The following is a 14,396-nucleotide window of genomic DNA, read 5'->3' as shown; positions in this document are numbered from 1 at the left end:
GGTTTTGAATTAACCCGAGATTAATTACAGTGACAGAGGTGACGTGCCATCATTAACGTGAAATTACTATAGCATGATTATCCGGGCGTCACAATTCTCCTCCACTACAAGAAATCTCGTCCCGAGATTTAAGAGGGGGAGTAAGGGGGAACGGATTTGGTTTCGAAATTCTAATGAGTCTTCTCGGACTTTGTTGCTCTTCTCAAAGAGGTCGATACATTACATTGACGTCTTTATTTCTCTGCTTCAGGTCGTCACGGCGAAGTCGTCCTTTTCTTCGGGAACTCCAACGTACTTACGAATAGGTAAGGGGCAGCTCGGCTACAACAGAATGCTTATGAGGGAAACATTCTGGGGTTAACCCATGAATGAGCATAAATTACCTCTCGAATTGAACCAATAAAATATGTCGAGAGTAAGGTACGAAGGTTCAATAAGAGGTTCCAAGCGGATAGATAGCTGCTCAAAGTCTGAACCAGAGCGAGAAAGGGGTTCAAAGCAACGAGAGTAAGTATTGCGTCTGATACCAGGATAGAGCATTAGGAAGGTGACCCGTGAATTACATACGAAGTCAAGCGTGGGGAATAACTTTGGAAACCGGGGGTGTACAAGAGAGTCAGGTTTCGATCCTGTGGAACTGTGGGTTATGGGCCCACCATGTGGGTTAAAAGTAGGAAGGGCGGTGACATCTTGCACGGTCATGATAGCAAGACATGTCAGAGGTTAGCCTATCAGTTATGTTGGCAACAATGTCGATACCATGGGCGAGGGACGAAGAGAACCGTTTTCCTGCTCGTTGAACGAGGCGTACCATTAGGCAAAGTTCTCGTCCATCGGTGGTTACCGAAATGTCATCAACAAAAGTAACAGGGTCTCACTGGCAGAGTTGTGCACCGAGGTGTTTACATAAGAAGTAAATTATTACTGCTTAGGTTATATAGATCACAAGAAAGGTCAAACAAACCAATGGAAAGGAAAATGTGATCATCAGGTTAAACAGAACAATGGAAAGGAAAATGTGTTTAAACACATATTTCAGGGGTATATCCTTCCCAAGGATAAGCAGAGCATGATATCCATGACAGGATATAATGTAGAAAACTCTTTAGGTAGGGGAGAGAATTTTCATGACATTACCCATACATCGGTGTTTGGATAATTGAGCAAGAAACATTTAGCATTGGGCTTCAAATGTTCTTATTGAAAATCGTAGTACCACAGACATGCTTCGAGATAGCATTGACATGGTGTTTCAATCAAGGGCCAGACTTTGGATATCGGAAGGATCCATTAGGAACAACTTGTAGGATAAGTCTTACAATTTCCTCCAGGAAGAATGGTTATCTTGCAAAAGAAATTATAATGATAGGTCCTCCAGCCGGGGGGGGGGGGGTGCTAGGCATGACATCATGTTACCGGGTCACGTAGAGATCAATGCTACAACTCTTGGAGATATGTCCCAACCATCATATCTGACCGAGATTCAGATCCGATTGGTGTCAGGATACCTCAGACTTAGGATACCTGAGAAGAAAAGGTGTAACGCAAGTTGACGAGATGACATTGTAAGATTCTCGAGGAAATGAACTATGTAGTGATTTCCGTTATCAGGAGTCCATCATTAACCCAAGGAGAGGACAAGGAGGTGTCTGGTGAACTCAACGACAATTCACCGAGATTCCCAAAAGATGGATGTCCACAATTAAGTGAACAAGGAAATAACATTGGTCAGATCAAATGATATAAGGAAATATGCTCGAGGAAAACATACACAATTAAACATTGGTTGAAAGGTGCGCCCGAAATATGGGTTGGGTTGCACGACCAATGTCAGAATGGTGATTCAATAGTCAATAGACTAAGAATGAACTTCCGACCATTAACTTCAAAAAAAAAAAAATAGGGTTGCTAGAAGGAAAGAATCCAAACAACACCATTCACTTGTTGGAATTAACACGGGGACCAAAAAAAGAATGGTGATGGTGAGAAGTATTTCTATGTCAAGAATTCTCAATAGGTGGAACAAATCTCAGAACATTCTTGACATAAAGGATGGTAATACTCCGTGGTAGATCATAACATAAGTTGGATAGCATGGAACTCAAGGTACAACACAAAACAAGAACAAGTTTTGTGTTGGAGGGAATGCAATAATGTTGTGGATGATAACCCAAATCATCGAGGGCAAAGGATGCTATTTCTCATCATGAACTCAATTCATATCCTGGAAGAGCTCGGAATGATGATGATGATCACGATACATTTGTCGAGAGATTTCATGAAGATGTAATCGATTGGCGATGACATCAAGTCAAAGAAATGATGAAGCGAAGGGTTATTGGAACCACAGTTACGACACAAACTCGAACTCAAGCTTGTTGTTTAAGGTGAAAGGGTATGACGAGGAAAATCGACGTATGCTTAGCTATCGTCGCAAATTGGTGCTCCGAGAATAAGGACCCGGTAGCACAGTTGGAATCGTCACGACAAAGATATAGCCAAACAGGCTAGGAATGGCGTGATCGGGTACAAACTCGTACTTATAGAAGCTTACTGAAGAGTTGTTGAACCGTAGAGCGGACTCGGTTCAGTTATCGGTGTCTTTGAGTGTTTAATAACTCAGAGCCCGTGAAAAATTGGAATCAGTGGGAAGGTAGTACTTGATGAAGAACTCATAAGAGGTTATGCAGTTCCATGATAATCTCGAGATACCAGGGGGGTAATACTCGACCCAAGATCAAAGTAAGGGTTGGACTGGTGTATTGATCCATAGGAGACAATTGTTTTAACTTGTCCGAGAAATGGAATCAAAGAAGAACAATCATGGTTGGAACCACGGTTGCAAGGGATCAATTCACAGATACCATATGTTAGTCATCAAGGAAATAGTTATTATTACAAGAAGCTTTCATGATAGGATATACATCGCGTCCATGGGCATGAACACAAAGTTCAAGGTCGACTCCCACTTCCTCAATGCATAATCTTCCATTCACCTCTCGTATTTCGAAGATGACATTAGTTGTTGAAAGTTTTACCTGGTGCAATACCAGATAAGTATGACTCGTGAAATCTTTCGGGATCACACCGATGAGGGAAGGTGTTGGTTCAATCCCATCGGGGCTTCTTACGAACATATTCCATAAGCTTCAAGAGTAAATATTACCAGCTTGAGAGCAGAGCATGGTTGACAAAAGGAAAGGATACAATTTACCAAAGGCATTATGTATCGGAGAAGGAACTCACAAAGTGATTAATTACGAAGGACACTGTCGGATAATAATCCAACAGTGGATATGGCGATCCACAATGGGGCTGATATGAGTATCGATACCCAATCAGAGGAAGAAAGATTGCAAATGCATCGGTTTATAGAACAGCTGAATAGTTCAACGCTTAATTAGCAAAGTAATTATGATTTTCAAATCAAGGGATCAGGAGCAAATGCTCTGATCAAGAATGGATAAGCTGAATAGACTTAGGGGTACAATCAACAACAATTGGATTGGTCGAGAACCAATTCCAGTTAAAAGAATGGCAGCTCAGCCGGAAAGGTAATCTATAAGGACCAATGATTATTGCGTGTATTCGCAAACATATTGAGTCAATAGACCCAAAATGATAATGACAAGGAATGTCAATAAGACTACGAGACTTATGGGATTAACCATAATGCGAGCAAGCAAGAATTTCAAGAGCCAAAGGCTCCAGAGGATTTTCGGAAGATCGAATAGTATTTTGAAGACTTTTGTGAAACTCATGAACAACTAGGGATGAGCGGATACTCGACAAGTGCGAGGATTTATTTGAAGGGGTATTCAGGTGGCAAAGAACTGCTAGGCAGTAGGCACGAAGTATTCTCGGAACAATAGAGAAAACTTCGGGTATCTTGTAATAACAAGATCAATGGGGGATGGTCGTAAGAATGGCAAGTGTAAGTAGTTATCCATAAGGATTTATCGGTGGTCGGGAATAGCAAAAGTGATGGGCACAAAGTCTCGAGAGAATATCAAAGATTATCTCCGAAATCTTCTGGTGCAGTCGGTGATCATCCGGACTGAAGGGCCTCTCCGGTTGAACATATTTTCGAGAACCTAAAGTTAGATTTTAGTAAAAATCGTTTAACCCGAATAGAAGAGCGTTCAGAATCCCAGAGTAAAGGTCGGGGAGTAAAAGATCCTAATACCACCCAATGGCGACGTGGGCCCATGGGCCGCACAACCATGTTAGTAAAAGGTTTTGTAAAGTCTAGACTCAACTTCGGCCAAGGAGTGTGGAAGGGGGATTCCTACAGGCAGTCGGCTCTGATACCAACTTGTGACGCCCCCGATTTAATCGTACACTAATCATGCACGCAAATGTGTACGATCAAGATCAGGGACTCACGGGAAGATATCACAACACAACTCTAAAACATAAATAAGTCATACAAGCATCATAATACAAGCCAGGGGCCTCGAGGGCTCGAATACAAGTGCTCGATCATAGACGAGTCAGCGGAAGCAACAATATCTGAGTACAGACATAAGTTAAACAAGTTTGCCTTAAGAAGGCTAGCACAAACTGGGATACAGATCGAAAGAGGCGCAGGCCTCCTGCCTGGGATCCTCCTAAACTACTCCTGGTCGTCGTCAGCGGGCTGCACGTAGTAGTAGGCACCTCCGGGTAGTAGTCGTCGTCGACGGTGGCGTCTGGCTCCAGGGCTCCAGCATCTGGTTGCGACAACCAGGTAGAAGGGAAAGGGGGAAAAGTGGGAGAAAAGCAACCGTGAGTACTCATCCAAAGTACTCGCAAGCAAGGAGCTACACTACATATGCATGGGGATATGTGTAAAGGGCCATATCGGTGGACTGAACTGCAGAATGCCAGAATAAAAGGGGGATAGCTAATCCTGTCGAAGACTACGCTTCTGGCAGCCTCCGTCTTGCAGCATGTAGAAGAGAGTAGATTGAAGTCCTCCAAGTAGCATCCCCAAGTAGCATCTCCAAATAGCATCTCATAGCATAATCCTACCCGGCGATCCTCTCCTCGTATCCCTGAGAGAGAGCGACCACCGGTTGTATCTGGCACTTGGAAGGGTGTGTTTTATTAAGTATCCGGTTCTAGTTGTCATAAGGTCAAGGTACAACTCCAAGTCGTCCTGTTACCGAAGATCACGGCTATTCGAATAGATTAACTTCCCTGCAGGGGTGCACCACATAACCCAACACGCTTGATCCCATTTGGCCGGACACACTTTTCTGGGTCATGCCCGGCCTCGGAAGATCAACACGTCGCAGCCCCACCTAGGCACAACAGAGAGGTCAGCACGCCGGTCTAAACCTAAGCGCACAGGGGTCTGGGCCCATCGCCCATAGCACACCTGCACGTTGCGTACGCGGCCGAAAGCAGACCTAGCCTAGTGGCGTTCTAGTCCAATTCGGCGCGCGCCGCTCCGTCACTGACGTCTGAAGTGCTTCGGCTGATACCACGATGTCGGGATACCCATAACTACTCCCACGTAGATGGTTAGTGCGTATAGGCTCGTAGCCAGACTCAGATCAAATACCAAGATCTCGTTAAGCGTGTTAAGTATCCGCGAACGCCGAACAGGACCAGGCCCACCTGTCTCCTAGGTGGTCTCAACCTGCCCTGTCGCTCTGCCACAAGTAACAGTCGGGGGCCGTCGGGAACCCAGGCCCACCTCTACCGGGGTGGAGCCACCTGTCCTTTCAGCCCCCAACTCCGAACAGTATCACAGGTAATGTAACAGTGTAAAGTATATAGTATATGCCCGTGATCACCTCCCGAAGTGATCACAGCCCAGTAGTATAGCATGGCAGACGGACAAGAGTGTAGGGCCACTGATGGAACACTAGCATCCTATACTAAGCATTTAGGATTGCGGGTAAGGTATCAATGACTGTAGCAGCAATGACAGGCTATGCATCAGAATAGGATTAACGGAAAGCAGTAACATGCTACACTACTCTAATGCAAGCAGTATAGAGAAGAGTAGGCGATATCTGGTGATCAAAGGGGGGGCTTGCCTGGTTGCTCTGGCAAGAGAGAGGGGTCGTCAACTCCGTAGTCGAACTGGGCAGCAGCAGCGTCGGTCTCGTAGTCTACCGGAGAGAAGAGGGGGAAGAAACAATGAATACAATGCAAACAAATGCATATCGATGCATGACATGACAAGTAACGATGCTAGGTGTGCCCAATCGCGGTAGTAGGTGATACCGACGAAGGGGGGAAACATCCGGGAAAGTATTCCCGGTGTTTCGTGTTTTCGGTCAGATGAACCGAGATGAAATGTTGTAGGTTCACTATGCTAGGGACGCGTGGCGGATGAACGGGTTGCGTATCTGGATTCGTCTCGTCGTTTTGAGCAACTTTCATGTACAAAGTTTTTCCATCCGAGTTACGGATGAATTTCTACGAATTTCCAAAGATTTAAACAGCTATTTGGAATTCCTGAAATTTGGCTAAGTCTGAGAATTGTTCAGTTTTTAAAGTCCACTTAGCTGATTTCTAAAGGCTATAACTACGGTTCTGCCCAACCTATGGATTAGTACCTTATATCAAAAATGACCATTTCCCTGTGATCTACAAGACAATATTAATTGCATCACTACTAGTGTTCATTTGCTTAATCAAAATTTTGCTTGAAAAGTGCCACTTGTTGTTAATTCCAGAAATTGTTAAAATATACGAACATAGGATTTTGTGATTTTCACAGGATTTAATCCATGCCTTATTTAAATTTGGTCCAATGGGGTAACTTGTAGCTTGTTGAGTGTACTACCTAAACAAATTAATTTCAGCTAATTTAGACTTTGTTTGACCACAGTTTTGTTGCCATTCAAAGGGCTAATAGAGTAGAAATAACAGAAGCTAGCCAGCGCTACAGTAACATTCAGTTACTGTAGCAGCAGCAGCAGAGATACGAATTGCAGCAGCAGGTGCGGCTGCAAGCACGGGTGGGCAGCAGTCGGGCGTGACGCGGCGTGAGCAGAGGCGAGGCGAAGCAGCAGCGCAGGCGAGGCCATGCGCAGCCGGCAACGGGGGTGCCGCCAAGCGCCGGCCGGAGGAGGACAGCAGCGTCGCCAGCGACGAGCGGGCAGATGCCATGGCTCGGGCGAGCCCGAAGGCGGGGCTGCGGGGCACGATTCGTTGCAGGGCTGGGTGCGTTCGAACGCTCGCGGCAGCGCGCGTTGACTAGTGGTGGCCGCAGGCACGGGGGTGGCCGGGGTTGAACGGTGCTTCGAGATCAGGCGATAGCCGGAATCGGAGCTCGACGAGGACGAAGCTAGGAGCAGCAAGAGGATGCGCTGGAGAGAGCACCGGTGTCGCGGCGTTGTAGGGAGCACGGTTATGCTGTCGGACGCGAGCCGCGCGTGCGGTGACCGCGACAGCGAGCTCGACGCCGGAGCCGTAGCTTGGCAATGGTGGTGCGAGCGTTGCGCGCGACTAGCTACGGCACGAAAACGGAGCAAGAACGGGGAGCAGAAGGAGGTGGAGCTCACCGAGCGGCACACACGCTGGCCCTTGGTGGGTTTAGTAGCAGCTGGGGATGACGGAGACGGCGGTGGTCACCGACGACGAAGACGGAGACGAGCTCGATCCGCGCGATGCCGAGCCTGTCGTCTCCAATGGCTCGGCTCAGGCGACGCAGCGGAGGGCGGCGAAGCTCCGCGACATCTCGCCGGGGCTCGGTGTCGTCGGAGAGCGCGGGATCGACGGCGGCGAGCGGCGGAGGCTAACGGGTGAGTGGGGAACGAGTGGAGAGGGAGAGGCCGAGAGGGAGCGCGATGTGGAGTGGGAAGGAGACCCGAGGAGGCGCGGCGCTGGCGATCTTATCCCCTCGGCGGGGACGGCGAGATGGTGCGACGGGGACGCGCCCCTGTTCATCCTGTTCATGGCGCGGTCGGAGGAACAGGGCGCGGGGAAAGGAGGCGACAAGGGGCGACGGGGGAATGGGCCGGCTCTGGTGGGCCGCAGCCCAAGTGGACAGGGGTTTCGGCCTGTTTACATTATTTTATCTCTTTACTGTTTTATTTTAGTTGCACTTTATTTTTGGTTTAGTAAAATATGAAAATAGCCCCAAAAATAGTGTGTCAAAATAATCCACTGTTCTAAGAAGTTTTACCTCAGAATAAAAATAGTTTAGTATTTGGTAAAATATATTAGGAGTATAACTAATTGTTTTGATCTTGTTTTAATCACTTTAGTGTATTTTAATATCTTATAAAGATGTTGTTTCCCCACCAATAATATCCATGATTTATTTGTCACATTAAGAACATTTTAGTTTTGAATTTTGAAAACTTTAATTGTTTGACTTACTTAGGATTTAAATTTGAAATGGTTTTGAATTAACCCGAGATTAATTACAGTGACAGAGGTGACGTGCCATCATTAACGTGAAATTACTATAGCATGATTATCCGGGCGTCACACACGCACTGTGCACAACCAGTCCCCTCCTTCCGCACGAATCCTACCAGAGAGAGGAAGATGGGAGGGAGAGAGAGAGGAGGAAGATGGGAGGAGGGAGAAAGAGAGAGGGAGAGGAGAGGGAGGTCTGGCGGCGGACAGGAAAGGGTGACCAGCCAGCGTTGGCCTGTGCCCCTCCTCTCGTAGGAACCCTAGCAGAGAGAGAAGATGAGAGGGAGAGAGAGAAGGAAGGAGAGAAGGGAGAAAGAGAGAGGAAAAAGGAGAGGGAGGTGCGACGGCTGACGGGAGAGAGGATCACCGACCGGCGTCGGCCTGCGCCGGCCAGGATGGGCGCGACCTGGAGGTTGGCGGCGGCTCGATCCGCTCCTGGATCGGGAACTGCGACGGGGCTGGGTCTCGGGCGCGATTCACGGGAGGCTGCACTCCGCCTCTTCCTCGTGGTGCGGCGGACAGCGGCTCTTGCGGCCGTGCGGCCGACGGCGGCCTCAGCGGGTGGGCGATGAGACCTACAGCTGGTGTTCTACCCATGGATTCCCGTACAGCCCGAGGCGCTCTGGTCGGCAATTAGAAACTCCTCTATTTATATATTTTGGGCCTGTTAACGGATGAATCTTGATTTGAAATGTTTGTTGCGAATTCGTTCATTTGCTCATCATGTGATTTCTTTTGCTAGGACAAATTAGGCCTGAGCCAATGGGGGAGAAGACGGAGTATATGGATGAGCAGCTGGAGCACACGTTCATTTGATGTTTGCGCGCAAGATGGAGAAGTTCGCTAGAAGGAAGAAGAGTTGGGCGGCGAGGAGGAGAAGAAGGCGGTCTGCGAGCTGCTTGCACGCGCAGCAGCAGGAGTCCACCAGTGAGGTGCTCCTCTGGATACTCCCTTCCGGCGCCGGGCTTACGTGTTCAACACCGCCCTCACTGTCCCCTTCTTCCATTGGCTCATCGGTCGGTCAGAGGTCAGAGATCTAATACTCTGCACCGCCTCCCGTCAATTTTGGGGATACATGCAAGGTTTATCATCACCCCATGGATCATGTGTTGTTCATTAACCAGGTTATCGAGGTGGAGGTCAACGGGGTGAGACAGAGAAGTGGAGTGCTCATAAAGAAACGCAGGTATGTATGAATATGATGGATGCTTCCATTGCCAACTGATGAATGCATGTCTCCTTTCGCGCAGCTGCTGCCTGGATTCGCCATCGTGGCCGCCGCCTCCAGTCGCTTCCACCTGGACATCCTTCGCCAACAAGGTAATTTCGTTCCGGTCCCAGCTGTCCTCCTATCCTCCGCGCTTGATTGCTATGAGTTCTTGTTGTGTGTGTGCAAGGCTTAGTGATGTGTGTGTCCGGGAACCCATTGTGTTCTTTTTTATGGATTGTTGCTGCGTGCATGATTGTTGTGGCTGGCTTGGTGGTAGCATCATACATACTGTTCTGGTTGGTTAGCTTAACGCTCTAAAGCTAGGCTTTTAATTCTCTGGGTGTAAGTAATGTATTGCTATACCAGATAAAATATACACATGCATGGCAAACATGATTCTGCTTATACGCGGAAGTATATTTTTCAAATCTATCTCTTCAATTCTTAGGACCATTCTTTACTGAAAGTCTAGAACTATGTAATTTGGTAATCGTGTCAAAGTTCGCCTGGTTGTGCCGTATTACATTGTGATTTGTGAATGCTATGTCGTTGGGGAATCAGCGAGCTTGGTTATATTTCTGGGGCCGTCATGTTAACTGGTGCTGGTAGCGCTCGCTTGCTAGCTATGAGTTCTTGTTCTGTGTTTGCTTACTGGCTTAGTTATGTGTGTTTGTCCGGGCACCTATTGTGGTTTGTTTTTTGCTAGCTTGCTGCTGCGTGCATGATTGTTGTAACCGGGTGCTGGTTGTTTGGTGCTGGGCTGCTGAGGGCATGAGACCCGCTTCAAAAAAAGGAATGAAAGGAAGCATTTGTTCATAGAACAAATATATTGTAAAAATTTCCATGGAAAGCCTGCATATTTAGCTCGGAAAAGGGGTCTAAGGAGGCTTAGATTCTTGTTATGTATTGATTTTGTAAAATATCTGCAGCTATATATTGCTCAATCAAAGAAAGATTTTACTCAACCTTCAGTGTAATGTATTTCTAATTGTTCAGAACTACTTCAAGTTTTGTTGTGATTTTGCAAGATTATGAAATTATTGTATTTCGAAATTGTTATACTAATTCCTCGATGCTCTGTTCATGGCTTTGTTCTTATTTTATCCTTAGTTATTTGATTTTTCCTTTCCTACAAGAAGATGCTGAGTCATGTAATATGTTCAAAGAAGAGAGAATCTGCATTTTATGAATGCTTTCTTCTTTCTTCATTGTTACTTCAAGTTAGCGAATCCAGTTAAGTTGTACTGAGAAGATTCATACGCATGCTTTCTCCATCTACACATCTTATTCAGTCACGAGGCCATTAAGATCTTTTGCCTTTTAGAAAAAGGGAGATGCCATTTAGACCTTACTCTGTTCAACTTGATCTTTAACTTGCTACTACTGTTTCTAAGCATTTTCCCAAGCATTGTTTTATTTGCATCAGAGAATGAGCTCACCTTATTCAGTGGATGTGACAAGTAAAAAATTAGAAACTGAGCAATTAGTTCCACTCTTAAATTTTGTACAGCAGTCCAAATTATCCAATAAATCATTTGTTAGCAGGGTCTAATTATAGAAGTGGAATCAGTTGTTCCAAATTACCCAGTCCAAATTATGGATGTTAAAAATCTGTTTTGTGTTAGTCAAATTGTTGAAAGCCGGAGCTGGGTCGAGGAGCCGGCCTCCGCCTTCGCCATTGCCTGAGAGAAGCAACACCAGCATTGGGCGTTCCATGTGGAGAGTGCGTGAGTTAGTGTTTTTGTTCTATCCTTTCCATCTCACGACTTTGTGGAGGTGGCAGCACAACCTGCTGGTTGTTGTAATGCCTACCTCAAAGAGAATTAATTGCTTACAAAATTATTTTTCTACTTGACTGTTTTGCAGATGATGAGGTATGGCATGGAATGGTTGGGTTTTGAGTGGTAGGTGATCCCTATGCCGGCGGTGATAGCGGCCATCATTGGTACATTTCAGTAATATGTAAGTCCATTTCAGGCCCTGTTTGTTTGGGCTTTTACTTCTGCTTTTGCAGCTTTTCTATTTTAGCCAAAAAGCCATAAAAGCTAGGTGCTTTTAGAGCTTTTATGGCTTTTGGAGCTGAATATTGTTATATTGATTCATCAAAAGCCAAAAAAGCTCCAAAAGCACCTATTTAGGAGCTTTTATGGCTTTTTGGCCAAAGTGGAAAAGCTGCAAAAGCAGAAGCAAAAGCCCAAACAAACAGGGCCTCAGTAATATGTCTTGTTTTACTTCCTCCGCGGTGACTCTGGATGTATTCTCGGCTTTACAGTCAGTAAAAAGAAGGCATGCAAAACATTATATTTTTGCCTTGGTTGAATGTCTCATTTAATTGTCGCTTATTTATTTCAAGTTACTGAATTCGCATCGAACTTTCCTTGTGCTTTCCATTAATAAATAAGAAATTAATACGCAATGTTTTTAATATGTGAGGAGGCGAGAGAAGAAGAAAAGAGGGGTTGTCAGGTCGGACCTTGGTACGTCTCTGACCAGAGATGGTTGGATCCGTCCGACGCTCTTCCAAACAGTGCATTCTAGATTCAATGGGTAGTACATGGAGCTTATTTACTTTGCCGCTCTTATGGCTTTATCTGTACTTGACATATCAAGAGCTGGTGGTAGGTTCTACCGGATCGATTTTAGCTCCTCTTTCTTAGGTTCTGCCGACTCATGTTCTTATTTTATCCTTAGTTTTCCCTTTCCAATTTTGCAGGGGGGTGTACTCTCTCCCTCAAGGTAAGCATGAATGCAACGGACATTGATTGTGGCTGTTTAGATAAAAAATTGAGTGCAAATTGAGTTTTAACAGTGAGACTTATTCCATTTGTTTATCCTTTTGGCCTTTTAATCAAGAACAATGTTCAGAGCTTACATGGTTGTCTAAATTTAGTTTTGTAAAAGAGCAATATTGATATCATGCAATGATCGGTGCAAATTAGGATAGTTATAGAGTTCTTCCTCAGTTGTCATTGAGCAAAGATTGAATCTGTGTGATTTGTTCTAATACCAAGTAAATCTTGGTCTGCATTGTGTTAGTTTTCATACTGAGTTTTTTTGGCTATTTTCGTTTAAATTGGGAGTTGATGTGAAAAAGAGTGTGTGTTGACATGCATGTAACCAAATCATGTATTAATGTGAGGTACTACATATACTTGCATATCTCTTTTCAGAAGCACGACCCTCTTGATCCAACTAGGAACATCAAAACTAAAATGGGATATCATTGACTGGACTTCAGATGGCCATGCTGTGAGTTCACCATTACTAAATAGTATCTGAATCTTCTTTGTATAATTAAGACACACTTTCTACATAGAGCTGCTATAGTGATACCATGTGATCACTTAACATGAGTGCGACTAGCCTATTTTCTCTATTTAAAAGTAGAGTTGTGTTTATCATAAAATTTATATACCATGGACTTGTTGCTTTCTGTTTATATAATAGGGAAGTTCGTCTTCTATCATCTGTTTTCTTCATTACATGTCTCTTAGATTGTTGGAGAGGCCTTTACGAATAAGTTGATTAACTACATTTATGTGTTAATATATTTGCCTGATGGGTTTCCCTATTATGGCTCATGGTCATAGATGTAGTTTGCCTTTGCTATTGTTGTTTCTCCAAATAGTATCTACATCCCACTATATTGTATGTGTTGTGAATGTACGGCTGTTAAATCTGTTTGTTTGCTTCTGCTGGTATGTTATGTGATCATTGTAACAATCAGATGCATGGAAATTTGGAGCAGTTAATCCCAATAGCGAGACATGAGTTATGCTCAAGGTAATTGACCTTTGCATAATAAGATATATGGAGCTCTTTTGAATGCAGCATTTTAGCTGAATTGATGGAAATGTCAGTATTCTACTTTCGTTCACAGATTTCAAGAGATTTTCCATGCAAAAAAATAATGTATCAAGGCCAGTTTTGTCGTGTATTTCTTGGTGAATGTGTAGCAAGCTCTTCGTGTGCTCATTTTCTCCTCTGCTAAAAAGAATTTTCCCAATGAAAGAAGTACACGCTTAATGATTTGTGTTATGTGTTAATGATAGGGAGTATCAACAAGAACTTAATGCAGGATGCAGCCAGATTGGGTCCATTCCCGATGGGGTGGAACTGGAGCTTCCAAGGGATGGTTCTGATCCAGTTCCATTAAGGGTGTATTTTTTTTGGAGCTTGGCCTGGTGTGGTTTTGTCCATGCCTATGAACAGGCTGCCCTCCATGCCATAAGATTTTTATAGGGCTTATATGGGTTTGTAGTTCGAGATTATAATTATGACTGTATGATGGTCTATAGGAGCTTCCTTCGTTTTTCCATGACAGTTTCAGTTTCAGCCGTCCGGTCCGTTGGGTGCCTGCAGAGGGAGGGTGCCTGTAGAGGGGATTGTTCTCTGTGAACGTGGAAATTAATCCAGATATTGTCTCTACTGTCCCATTTCGATTGGGCTCTGTTGTACTCACATTTACTATTAAACATGGATATTATAACATTGAATAAAGGGGGTATTAAATGTAAAAAAGGCATGCATATATTTTTCACTACTGTGTACTTTTTAAAAACTTTTTTTAACATTATCAACGCCACACGATTTTGAATGGGACTTTATTTTTTTGGCCAAAGGGAATTAGATTTATAATGATGCGTGATTGCCCACGTCTAAACTAACTAAAGCATATATTTTGTTTTAAATGTGATATCAAATTCAAATGTGTATATACGTCTCATTGTACATAAAAATCCACCCTATTTCCTATTAGAAGGAATTAAACATGCAAAAAAAAATCATCGCGAACATGGATTTAGCGTGCCTCTGCGCC

The 14,396-nt window shown here is 44.6% G+C and overlaps 1 long non-coding RNA gene across 8 annotated transcripts; it reads left to right on the top strand.

Moving 5' to 3' along the window:
* The first annotated feature begins 8,474 nt into the window (after nucleotides 1-8,474).
* On the top strand, nucleotides 8,475-14,055 carry LOC119300770. 8 transcript variants are annotated; one of them, XR_005146721.1, is made up of 8 exons: nucleotides 8,475-8,992; nucleotides 9,110-9,394; nucleotides 9,492-9,553; nucleotides 9,618-9,687; nucleotides 11,203-11,300; nucleotides 11,444-12,195; nucleotides 12,291-12,313; nucleotides 12,748-14,055. It is a non-coding gene; the product is annotated as an uncharacterized LOC119300770 (long non-coding RNA). The 8 variants fall into 8 exon arrangements; XR_005146724.1 differs by having other exon boundaries at nucleotides 9,492-11,300; nucleotides 12,748-12,826; nucleotides 13,305-13,360; nucleotides 13,630-14,055; XR_005146720.1 differs by having other exon boundaries at nucleotides 9,618-11,300.
* The last annotated feature ends 341 nt before the right edge of the window (nucleotides 14,056-14,396 follow it).

This window comes from Triticum dicoccoides, chromosome 5A (genome assembly GCF_002162155.2).
Source record: "Triticum dicoccoides isolate Atlit2015 ecotype Zavitan chromosome 5A, WEW_v2.0, whole genome shotgun sequence".
NCBI classification, from domain to species: domain Eukaryota; kingdom Viridiplantae; phylum Streptophyta; class Magnoliopsida; order Poales; family Poaceae; genus Triticum; species Triticum dicoccoides.
This window is presented reverse-complemented; position numbering and strand designations above follow the sequence as displayed.